Genomic DNA, 10,366 nt, shown 5'->3' with positions numbered 1-10,366 from the left:
CTGATCGTACGTTGTTGTTTTTCTCGGCGCCGTGCCAAATGTAATTGGCAGTCTGACACTACCGATCGGTTGGACCAGGTCTCCAGAGAAGCTTAACAGAGGTGTCAACTGCCGGTCGACTTGGTTGTCATTGATTCCCATCTCTCTGAAAGCTTCAGCAAAGATTACGCTCACGGAGCTCCCGGTATCGATCAGCACTCGCCCTACATCGTAATCGGCAATTTCAGCTCGGATGATCATCGGGTCGTCGTGGGGATAGAGGATTCCCTCTTCTTCCTCTTGGCAAAATGTGATCGGCTCCCAATGAACTTTTGGTATTTCCTGGAACCGATTCACCTCTATTCCGAGCACCTGAGGAAACTGCGCGGCACGCACATACTGTTTCATCAAACGGTGGCTCATCCCCGCAACGGTAGGTCCTCCGCTGATAGTGCTGATCATGTTTATCTGCCGAGTAGGGTTCGACACCGGCGCCGATGGCTGCCGGGCGATATACTGGTCCAGTTTCCCCTCTCGGATCAGCCGCTCCACAATCTTTCTCAGACTTATACAATCTTCCGTGTTGTGGCTGTTGTGCTGATGGTATCGGCAGAATTTACCGGTCTCCCGGTTGTCTTGCCGATTGGGTCTTCGAATATTCGGCTTGGGTATGACCTCCTGTTCGTTCATCAGAACGGTTTCATACGTGGTATTCAGCAGGGTGAAGACCTCGTTGCCGTGGTCACGGTTGGGCAGGGGTCCTCGGTTGTCGTTGCGACCATACCGCCCTTTCCCATTCTTTGGCTGATCTCTTCGATCGGAACGGTTGTCTTTCCGCTTATGGCCCGCCGAATATGAGTCGGCCCTTTCGTAGGATGGCGCCTTCGCCGGATAAGCGCTTGGCTCTGCATCCTCTCGGCGTGCCGAAGCGCTTGGTTTTGAGTTGAAGTACTCGGCCTTGGCGTGCACCGCCGCCTGCTTCATCAGCTCATCATACGTGCGCCAGTTGCTGCTGTGTACTAGGTATCGGAAATGCGAGGACCGAAGGCCACTCTTGAAGGCGCCGTAGGCTGCCCTATCATCTGTTTCCGGACACCTCGAGTACTCGTGACTGAAACGCGCCGCATACTCTCTCAATGGCTCGTCTTCTCTCTGCCGAATCGTGTACAGATCGTCGGCAGAGTAAAGACGGTCCGTTTGGATCATGAAGTGATTAAGGAATATTTGCTTTAGCTCGTCAAAAGAATCTACCGTTTCCGGCTCCAAACGGTAGAACCAATTCAGGGCTGCCTCGGTAAGTGAAGATGGGAATAGCAGGCACTGCCCCTCGTCGCTCAGACCCTTGCATCCGATGGCAGACTGAAATGAATGAAGGTGGGTTAAAGGATCTTCGGTACCAGTGTAGAATGGTATGCGCAAGGGCTGCACTTCCCGATCCTGCCGAGAGCGACGGATGCGTTTCGTGAACGGCCCGGGCCGAAGCTTTCCCCACTCGGGTTCCTGGGAGCGAGCCTTGTCGTTTTCTATCTTCCGGACTTTCTGAAAAAGGAGTCGGACAACAGGATCTCGGCTTGGAATCTCCTCGGAACCATAGTCTTCCGAGCGTCGTCGCGGGCTCACAGAGTGATCCTCCGAGTATTGAGTTGGTGCCGAACGGTAGGTGGAAGGTTGCGTATTGGAGGGGATGTACTCGGACGCCGACTCTTCTGCGGGGTCCAGTCCTCTGACCTTCCGGATGGGCGACTTGTCTCCTAAAGCGTTCATTCGGGGTTCCCTTAGCCGAGCGCTGATCCTGATCGGAGACCTCTGTCTCTCTGCCTCCCGATCATTAAGCCGGTGTCGGCAATCGGTGTAGACTTTCTTAGGGACATGTGGTTGATCCCGTGGTGTCGGCACCACCAACTGTTTGGAAGGCGCGGGCGTTGCCCTCGCTGCCTTTCCGTACCTCCTCCTATGAGGGGTTCCCAAACTCTCGGAAGAGTGAGTTGTCTGGATGTTCTGCGTGGGCTGCTGGTGCAGCAGCTGCTGGGTTTCGTCCACTTTGGACAACAGAAGGTTGTTGTGTTCCTGAAGCCTAGCCATGTCCTTCCGCAGGGACGCGATTTGGACCACTAGCTCGGCTTCAGCGGTTGTTTGGTTTGAGGGGGCGTTGCCGAAGGGAGTGCATGGGGGTAGCGCTGGGCTACCTCCAGTTTGCCTTCCGAACGGCACCCCTTCCTCTGATAAAAAGGTGGGTACCGAAGTGGTCCCCATGTGTTTAGGAGATAGTGGGTTAATCAATTTTTTTTGTTTCGATTCCCACAGACGGCGCCAAACTGTTGATGCGTAAAAGTGGTTTGACACGTGGTTCGCCCAACTTAGTGATATTGTGCCTTTGGAAGGGAGTTAGTCATCGTAAGATCAAGTTCCTGCAAAAAGGGAACGTTCGGTAAGACCTTGGGGTACCGGTGCGGTACCGGCCGAAGGCTCTCCGATGCTTAAGTAAGTACGGATTTAGTAAAGATTAGACTACAGATCAAGCGGTAGCGTACCGTTGGTTTTCTGTCCCCCCTTCTTTGGGAATAGGGGTCTCCTTATATAGACCTTGGGAGGTGTGCTTATTTTGGAATTTCCGATGTGGGACTGTAGGAGCGGACTGTGAGCATGACACGTGTCCAAGGGCAAAAGCATCAAGATGTATATGTTTCGGTAGGGTTCCTGCCGAAGGGCCTGTAGTGTGAAGCTGTCGATTCTGTCCACGTGTCGGGTGGTCATTGGTCGTTTAATTCGGGTATAAACAATTTTTAAATCATACAAAATGAATTTTAGAACTCCTTATTTTTAAGAAAAATCAAAATTTTTGAATTTCTTACTCAAACGCTCCCAGAAAGAAAAATACTAGCTTGCTACGTCATAGACTGAGAGTAAGACAATTTCAAAAAAGAAAATATAATACATAAACCACGGTGTAGCGATCTCCAAAATCATTTGGACAGTAGTTGACTTATCTCTTCTCTATGTTTTTCTTTACATGACAACCATGGATAAAATCATTTTATAAAAAATCGCATATCCCCGTTTTGAGCAAAGCAAGAGAGCAGATATCGATACATCATTCATGCATGCAGACAGTAATAGATATATTATTAATTTATAAATAATTACTACTCCATTAATGTGAAAAATACAAATCACCACCTGAGTTTTAAATTCTAATCCAGTCAAAAGCACTCAATAAATTAACTTTAATTAAATAAACGAAAAATAATTAGATAGAAGAAAGAACCCTGATTTCATATATTTAAAAAAAAAAAGTGTATATATATAGAAAGGTGTATTACTATATATATACATATGTGTACATATAGAAAGGTATAATACTATATTAAAAGGAGAGATAAAGACTGTAATTCTTAAGCATATATCCTTACCTTGACATGAAGAATAAAGTGGTGATTAACGAGGTCAGATTTGGAATGTTTTTGTCTGGTGATAAAGCTTCCATAGGTTTGATCTTGATTTAACTCTATCTTACCTAGATGTATATTGTAAATGATTAAATGTATTTATAATTATATATATATATATATACACGAGAGGTGATTATTAGGAATATCAACTTTCTTTTTATACAAGCAATATTCGGTGAGGTAGAATCAAAACTCGCTCGACCAATCAAAGTTTACAAAAGCACTATAAAAACTTATATAATCCCTACAACAACCAACAGTAAAAACACAAAATTTTGAATCTAAACTCATCCAAATTTTAATTGTTAAGATACATGAACCATATTATTTTAATGAATTAAAATTTTGGAAATATCTGGTGCGTGGTGAAAAGGAATATTATTTTGCATGTTAAAATATGTGATTAAAAAAATAAATTTGGTTTATAGGCTAATGATTGACGGTGAAAACCAATCAAGAGGGAGGGGACAGTTCACGTGGAAAGATGCAATTTCATAAAAGGTTGGTATTTGGTAAGCTAATCCATACTTTTATTTTATTTTATTATTTAACATTTCGATATTTTTCTATTTTCTATTTTCTATTTTTTATTTTTATGGTATGAGAGAGAGAGAGAGAGAGATATTTGGTAGATGGATTTTTTATTGTACGAAAGATCTTTTGGTATTGGTAGATAAGCGTATTGAAGGCTCTTACGTGGTATCCTATGCTGCTATATTATTTATATCTATATAAAATGCACCGTTTTGAGCATTTGAGAGAGAGAGAAAGAGAGAAGATTTGCTGTGTTTTTATTAGGTGTATATATATCTTCATGTCTACGCGCACATGGTGGAAGTGAGTGAGCAACATGCCAACATGTCTGCCAAAACAAAAGAACAACATGCCAACAACGCACTGTACAAAGATGAGGCCACCTAAAAACCCAAAACAAATTTTTTTTTTTTTTTTTTTTTTGAGGATCTTTTTTATTGAAAGGAAAAATAGCATATTAAACTCATACACACAACACAGATGTTAAGACTTGAACTCAAGACTTTATCTGAAAGAGTAAATACTCCAAACCACTACACTAGCGAGTCCTTTGCAACAAAAAATTATTTTATTATCATTAAAAGCTACTTATATTGGTAGGTTCCATCCACCATCAAAAATAAAATATTTGAAAGAGTTGACGATTTGGTGGCCAAAAGCGCCATGGTTTTTTATTATTTTTAATTTCTTGTTTTTATAAGTAAGCATTGTATGATATCTAATAAAGATGTTGTCTGTAAATTGGAATAAATGCACCCCCAAATTTAGATAGGTATTTCATACCACTTTCACTTTGATTTATATGGTTAAGAAATTATATATATATATATATATGTATATATAAAATAAAAACTTAGTGAAATGAGTTTTTTTTTTTTTTTTTTTGGTCTGAACCACGAGGTGGTCCTGAATGGGCCTCAACTATGGGTGGCACCTTTAAGCCTTAACCACAATCCAGACTAATCCCCGCTCACACCGGGTCGGCCTGTAAGTGGTAAAGTGCTGGCCAAAGTGGTGACTCCATACGAGAGCAGGGGTCGAACCCCTGACCTTCTCTTAAGGAATGAGAGTGCCGAACCACTCACACCAACCACCTTGGTTGAAATGAGATATATTTATTTGTACGTGTTTGATGTATTTCAAGTTGTATTTCGATGTATTTCATTATCGAACATAAGAGCGATTTTGGTTCGGCAATTGACTTAAAATGACGAAACCGCATACCGATCGAGAGGGTGTGGTATAGCTAAAATCATGACCACCACAATCAACAATTAACAACGACAATACTAGAGAGAGAGAAGAGAAGAGAAGAAAATTTGATTGAAAACTCCCAATTGGAACCCTGCACTAAAAACCTGCAATTGAAACTGTGAGGGTGAGGAACAGGTGGCAATTGAGTTGATAACTTGATATGGTGGTGGTGGTGATTGAGATGGATGGTGGTGGCTGAGAGATGAGAATAGAGGGTGAGAGACTGAGATGATGAGAGAGATAGAAATGAGATGAGAACTGAGATAGAGAAAGGTGAGACTGAGATGATGAGAGAGGTCAGATTCGTTGATAGGGAGCGATTGTCGATGGCGATAATCAAGCGAGACGACAAAGAGGAGAGGAGAAGATGATGGATAGGTTTTTTTTTGAATGGGGGAGTGAAAAGTTTGATATGAGAGTGAGAGAGATGAGGTTGAGTAAAATCAATCCAACGGCTAGTATTAATCCCAATTCTTAAATCCTAGCTGTTAAATTAATCTAACGGCTATTATTAATATAAGTACAATTTAAAAATATATACTTAATTAAGCAATTATATATAAGTCGGTCGGTGCAATATACCGCGGGCGCCGGTTACGAGTTTTCCAAATCGCATTGACAACGGCAATAGTTTGTCCGTCCTTAAAAATCGAGCTAGTCGGTTGGTTTTCTTTCCCTGTCCGCACTATGTCAGCAAAAATTTGAAAGATTTTGCAGTTTTTTAGTCTGAAATGCCAACCCTAATTGAACATACTCGTTACATTTTAAAATTTATCTTAAGTATAAACATATATACTTAGGATTTCAAAATGAATTGGGCTAAATTTTCACACCTATATACTAACTATAAAAATAAATAAATAAAATTAAAATTTAAAAATATTAAAAAAAAAAAACTCACTTGGGCTAGACATGTAGGTCCGTCTTTGATCATAAAAACCCATACTCATCAATTTTACAAATTCACCTTAGTTAATTATGAATATTTTTTTTAACTCCTAAATTATATTGGTAAACCACTTAATTTAATATCATTCTTTTTTCTTCTTTTTTTTTTTTTCATATCTAAGTTCTTTTTGGGAAGTTAAAAAGATAATATAGTATGTTAGTCATACATCGGTTGCAAGGTCTTCAGGGATGGTTTCGGCCATATTTTTCACACTGCAAATGCAGTTACATTTTAGTTAGTACATTTCGCTTTATACAGGAAACTGTCGAATGTCATATTTTAGAATCGACTTAATTGTCTTTAATAAAATATTATTTCTTCTAAAAAATGAAATAGAAAAACTGAAAGGAAAAAAAAAAAGGTACTATTTGGAAAAAAAAAAATTTAATTGTGGATTATTAAAAAGCTCACCATGGAACATGAATGTCGTGTGGTTAGCCAAAAAGCAAAAAATGAACATGAATATCATGCCCAACCCACTTTTGGCTGAGTGTGGGATGCACTCTCCTCCAGAGCGAGTTGATTATAATTTAAGCTTTAGAATTACGACCTTTTGCCATTAACGTAAGATTTACGTTAAATATGTCGATCCAAAACAAAAGCGAAAAATAAAAATAAAAAATACACAAAAAAGCAAGGAGAACGACATCTGATTCATGCCAGGCGTGGGCCATAAAACCTCACAGCTTGTCGTACAACTAAATTAAATTTCTAATTATTACGTAATACGTACCTTTGTTTTTCTTCGGTCGATGCTAGAAATTTTTCCTCTAATCTTCTCTTTTGGATATTCTCTCTTTTTTACATTACTTGTATCATTCTTTTTTTTTTTTTTTTTTTTGAGGATCTTTCTTATTGAAAGGGGCGATAGCATATTAAACTCACACACACAACACGGATGCTAAGACTCGAACCTTGGACCTTGCCTGAGTGAGTAAATACTCCAAACCACTACACTAGTGAGCCCTTTGCTGTGTCATTCTCCTTACATTTAAAACTATGTCATTAATGCATCATACAAACTATCTTTTGTTTTCCAAATTTACCCTTATTATATGTATTGACTTTCATGTTTCTTTCAACTAAATTTTTTTTTCTTCATAACTTCCTTACCACCTTATTAAAAAATTAAATAAGAAAAAATATCAATTTTTTGCTGTTTACTTGGTTGTGGTCTTGAAGTGACGTTTTTCTTTCAAAATTGTTATGTGCAACAAAATTATGGGCTTTATTACTCATATATATATATTTAAAACAGATATTTTCTTTCATGTTTTCTTTTTATTAAATAAGGTGATAAGAAAGTTATTAAATTTTTTTGTATAAATTAAAGGAAACATAAAATTTATTATATTTAATAAAGGTAAATTTGAAAAATAAAAGATAGTTTGTAAGATATATTAATGACATTTTTTTTAAGTGCAAAGAAAGTGACACATGTCATAAGGAAAAATGGGAGAGTTAGAGAGAAGGTTGTTAGCATTCCTCATATCTTTCACCTCAGTTATTTGGTACATTTACTTATTTGGAATGAAAAAGTAAGAAATCGGGAAATTTAGGAGCAGAGAAAGTAAGTAATAAGTAATTGGACTCATATATTTGTAGTAAATATGAATTAGAATATCTTTATTTCTTCTCATATCCCTTTCCGATAAGTAAATGTGACATTAATGCACAAATTAGTATCATGTATGGTCCAAGTATGTAACTCATAGTATTCATTACGATATTAACACATTACCAAAACTTTCATAATTATAGACAGGAAACTACAATAATGTTAACTTCAATCCCAAATATCAACCCAAAAAGGAAATTAAAGATCGACATTGACATCACAGAAATGGTGGTAACCCTAAGCTCATCACCTGCATCTCTAAGCTGCCTGCATATACTTGTTGGTTATTAATTCAAAATTTATTACCCATAAGGACATCCCATAATCACTCCTCCCAGCTCAGCCACTCAAAAATAGAAACAAAAAGATATTATACGGGTCCAAATTTGTCCGTCCGCAATTATTTCTGAAACGCATGTAATCTTTTAACTGGACTATACGTGTCACGAAGAGAGGGGAGGGGGTAGGGGTCATTTTCCTAAAGGGAACTGTAGCGCTAGTAGCTGAGAAGATAGAATAAAAGAAGCAGCAATGAGCTTTCTTTGTTTGTCTCTCTGCTGTATTACCTTCAAACGCACGCCTTCCCACTCTTTAACACGTTGTGATGAGCCCCCTTTACCCTCCCCAGCCCAAAACCATAAATATATAATAGCCCCACAAAAAAAAAAAACCCACATCACACCAAAACACCTCTCTAAAATATATCCATTTTTCTTCCTCACCATCTCCATCTTCATCTTCAACCATGGCCACTGGTCTAGACTTCTGCCAAGACCTCCCAAATCCGAGATTCCTCACCATCAAAATCTCAACCCCAAAAGCCCAACAACCATTATCTCTCCATGACCATGATGCTCTCGATGAGGTCGTTCACGGCTGCCGCACGCCAACATCCAAAGAGCACAAAATTCCCACGGTTGTTACATGCCCGCCAGCACCGCGAAAGCCAGCCAGACGGGCGGCTTCCTCATGCAAGAGGAAGCTGCAATTCTTCGAGACGGCGAACCAGGATGAGGTCGAGGACTTTTTCAGATCGAGCTTTTTGATTAATTCTCGTGTCAAGAGGAGCTGCCCCTGTACATAAACAAAGCTTCCACCGGTGCCAATTCAATTGAACGGGAACGGAACGGAGTATTAATTATTACACCGTTTTTCTTCTTCTTATTTTTTCATAGTTTTTGATTTCTGGGTTTTATATATATGAGATTTGTATGGTCCAAAACGTGAAAAATTACGTTGATATAATTTGTATTACACGGTGGCGGATAAATTCATGCCGGTCGGTTGGGGAAGAAGAGAGAATTTCCAGGTTATATATTCAGAGAATTGGATCTGAATTATATATATTTGTATGCCCTTCATCTATGTTCATGAGAGTGAATTACATTCCTCCACAACCAATTGGTTTGTTTTGTTTGTACATGTTCTTTCTTCAATCAAGTGTTTTTCATTAATTTAATTTTGATCATTTCGGGTTCATGTTCTTCGTCTTCCTGCTGTTTCTTATTGGTAATTTTTTTTATATTCAAAAGCATGATCTGCGTGTGGGGGAAGATGGTAGATGCGGGGTCGGTGTGATGATTGCTTGTTTGAGTTGGGTTGAAGGAAGGAAGATGACTTAGATTAATCATATAATTAAGGCAGCTTTTGATGGGTTGATTTGTTGCGTAATTAAATGGTTGTTTGTTGGTTAAGAAGTTGGTTGATCTACCCGACGTTTGACATTTTGCACGTTTGAGTTGAGTGATTGACACGGCTTTGGGATCGATAAACTTGATTAATTGGCCTCTGTTTTTTTTTTTTCTTCTTAAGTTTTTTTTCTTTTCTTTGTGCGTCTGAGAGAGAGAGAGAGAGAGAGAGAGAGAGTGACGGAGAGATTTGTACCCTTTTACAGTCCCAAGAATGATGCAATATGGGATGTCATAAACAATAATAGTATAATTCAATGTGTTTGTCTTTTGTCTATTTTGACAAATCACAAATCACATCATTAATTTTACTCTAGGGTAATTTCCCTCTCCCTCTCTTCCCATCACTACACCCTACTTCAATAAAATGCTTATAAAACATTAATTTTACTCTAGGGTAATTTCTCCTCGGACCCCTTCGAATTTTCAGTGTTCTTCGACTTTTGTGGACTTATGTCGATTTACTCATCCTTTTGGCAGATCTATTATCTCATATTTGGGCTCGCTCTGCTTTTGCCTCATCTTGTGAGGCTGCTCTTTGAGGTGCGGCTTGGTCATGGTAGATTTACTGCTCATTGGTGCGTTGAGGCCCTAAAGTAACTAGGTGGCGCTCTCTATGTCATGTCTTGAGGAAGATTAGCGGCGATTGGTTTTCCTTTTGATGACGTTACTTTAGTTTTTATTATTATTTGGAGTTAGCGGTGTTTTTTATCTTATGATTCCATAAACTTGGTTGAGTTTTTTGGGTGTTCTTAGTCTGTCTAGGAGAGTCATGCCAGTTAGCTGCTAGTTTTTGTCCTTAACGTCATTGGACTAGGTTCGGAGAAATTATGGTGGTTGAGAGAAGTTATAGAAAAGTTATTTTAGAGAGTGATTCTCTCCAGATCATTTTAGC

The sequence above is a fragment of the Prunus dulcis genome, chromosome 2, assembly GCF_902201215.1.
Source record: "Prunus dulcis chromosome 2, ALMONDv2, whole genome shotgun sequence".
Classification (NCBI taxonomy): domain Eukaryota; kingdom Viridiplantae; phylum Streptophyta; class Magnoliopsida; order Rosales; family Rosaceae; genus Prunus; species Prunus dulcis.
Note: the sequence above shows the minus strand (reverse complement) of the source record.